Source organism: Engraulis encrasicolus, chromosome 10 (genome assembly GCF_034702125.1).
Source record: "Engraulis encrasicolus isolate BLACKSEA-1 chromosome 10, IST_EnEncr_1.0, whole genome shotgun sequence".
NCBI classification, from domain to species: Eukaryota; Metazoa; Chordata; class Actinopteri; order Clupeiformes; family Engraulidae; genus Engraulis; species Engraulis encrasicolus.
The window spans coordinates 50,664,503-50,667,532 of NC_085866.1; positions in this window are offsets into that span (position 1 = coordinate 50,664,503).

Consider the following 3,030-nt stretch of genomic DNA (forward strand, 5'->3'; position numbering starts at 1 on the left):
GGAGTCAAAACAAGGACCTACTGTGCACACCAGTTGAATAGCCCAGCTATGGGGAGCCTCTCTCAGATCAAGAAGAAAATAATATGGAAACTTTCCACAGCTGACTCATTGTTTTGTTTACCGATTTGTTTATTCAGGTGTTCGTACCCGAGCCTGGAAGAGCGAAAAAGACATGCTTCCTGCCCTTGATGACGCTCTGATATTACAAAGCTGCATGAAGCCAATGCAGGGCTATAATGGCTCTGTGGCCGGACAACAATGTAGTGTGCATGTGTTTTTCCATAAAGCCACAACCTTTGAATATTTTTCCATGACCCCGACAGCACCCATCCCCCTCGCCGCGCCCCCTCCCCCTTTCCTTCCACCCATGCACACACGTACACAATGGTTGTGATATATTGCATATGTTTCTGAAACAGCCTTTTAAGTTTTAAAGGGCATGTTCCCATGAGCTTCATGTATGGTGCATATGGGTCCCCATGTAGCCTATGTGATTCATGACGGTTTGAAATATACCATAATAAGGGCCTGTCGTTGATCAAACGGTAGGGCACTGCACTACTACACCAGGAATCCGGCTCCAATTCCAGCTCTCGGTCATTTCCCGATCCTCCCCCATCTCTTTCTCTCCCACTGTCCTGTTAGTAAAGGCAAAAAAAGCCCCTAAAAAAATTAAATACACCGTAGTGTGACAGAAGTATTCCACACAAACATTAGTTCAGGCATGGTCTCATATATATGAATGCCCTCTAGTGGCCCTATTGGAGTTGTTCCTACCTACAACAGCAGGTGGGAGAAGTGTGTCTTGCAGGTACGTACTTCAAAGCGACACCTTTCCTTTGTTTGGTGGTGTTGACTGCCGTACGTGCAGGGTACACCGCACTGCTCGTTTTCACACCAAGGAACTGCTGTTCTCTCATGCTTGCTTCATTGCTTTATGAAAAGGGGCGAAACCAGGGAAAGGACCAAAAAAATCAATACACCCACTGCCCCCACTGGTCAACTTGATCAAATAAACTCCTTTTTCCAGTATTTCCAAAACACCCAGTCTAGACGGTCAGGGGGAAAAAATGCAACAAGCCACGCCCCATGCTTTTTAAAAACGGGCCCATGCAGCTGCCCATGAGAAGTGAACAATGCCCCTGGTTGCAGTAAAGGAAATAACAGGCTCCACATGTCCTGTCCAGTGTTTCACTCTGTCTTGCCCCCGCTGCACTTTCCCTCTGCTCCTCCCACCACTCCTCATTCCTGTTCCTAATCATTTCTTTTTTCCTCTCTTTTGGCTTCTTCTCTCTCTTTTTTATCGTTCTCCCTCTTTTCTTGCTCTCTCTCGCCTTTCTTCTCCTTCTGACTCACCCTGATCGGCCTGCCGATCCCGCCTCTCCCCCTCCCCTTTTTTCTCTCTGTCTTATGCAATCCTTTCCTTTTTCTTTCATTTCTTCCCCTCCAGACATTTTGGTGGAGGCTTGCTTGCTTTCAACGGAAAAAGTAAAGATAGGGAAAAGAGGGGCGTTCTGACCAATCAGCTCTAACGGCTCCTGTGCAATTTGTGTGTGTGTGTGTGCGTGTGTGTGTGTGTGTGTGTGTGTGTGTGTGTGTGTGTGTGTGTGTGTGTGTGTGTGTGTGTGTGTGTGTGTGTGTGTGTGTGTGTGTGTGTGTGTGTGTGTGCGTGTGTGTGTGTGTGTGATTGTCTTTGTCTTCTCAACAATGACTTTCACAAATCAGGCTTAGCTAGAATTCATTCGGCCTTAGCTAGACGTTCAACTTCCAAACATACATGATAGGCTAATGATAATGGTAATGATAATGACAGTTAGTGAACGTCCTAAAGTCAGTAATAATAAGACACCTTTATATGCATACGATGCTCTTACAGTTGAGAAATCTCATCAATCAAATCTGTCCCACTCGATGTGGTGATCTTACACTGCAGGACAAACTCATCTGGGATGCTGTTATCGATTGATAATGTCTAACATATTCCATTATCACTGACCTTTGTCTGCATGCACAGGTGTTATCTGTCTCCATGTTGCCGTTTGGTGGAGTAGTGTGGCAGGGTGTGACTCCGTGGGATCGTTCAGGTGCTTGTAATGTCATAAATAATTGATTTTGGTACAAATTAAAGCGCCCCGGCTGGCACATGTGTGTTTTCTTTCTTCGTTCTCCTGTGCATACAGCTGGCACACCAGAGATCTCGGATGCATCTTGCTGTTGCAGGTAGCTGCAAATTTAGAGAAGTGTGAAAATATGAAAGACCATCCAGCAGTTGACATTTGCTTTCATTTCTGCTTACCATTCTTTAACTGATTTAACACTTGAATCACAAGTCCTTAGCCTTTGACTTATTAGATATGTGTAGACAGGTTGTAGGGCATACCCCTAAATAAAGGCGACAAAATTACAAGGCTATGTAGGCAGGTTGGTCAAAATGTGTTTTACATTTTTTTTCTTTTTGTGTTTTAGTAGGCCTTTAGCTTTTTTTTTTTAAGGGTTTTTTAATTTCGTGTTGACTTTTAGTGACAGCAAATGCATGACTTAACACTTAAAATGTGAATAAAATACCATGGATGCATTCAGTTGTAAAGCATTAATTTGCAACACGGTGCATGATTACTTGTCTGTCTGGCTGAACTTGTTTTAGGTATTAACATAGTGTATTTTGGCAGTGATTCAAAAGGCCGTTGTAGCGGATTGCCCAACTTCCAGGATCAACGTAGCGCTGTGCCAGGTAGGCTATTAAAAGTATGTGGAGTCATTGCAAACAGAGCATTAGATCACTCCATGTGACGTTTTAACAAATGTGACTTTTGACAAATTATTTTACGAGGCCTGGTATCATTTTCTATCTACCACTACCTGTCAATTTCAGCAGTCTGTCTGTCTGTCAATCTATCAAATATGTTATTGTTTGCAAAGAATACAATGAATGAGGCCTTTTCTCAACATCTACTTTTCTATCTTTCGGCTGATAACATCTGATCATGCCCAGACCACACAGGTTCCAAAGGGTGACAGCCCAGCCTGGAC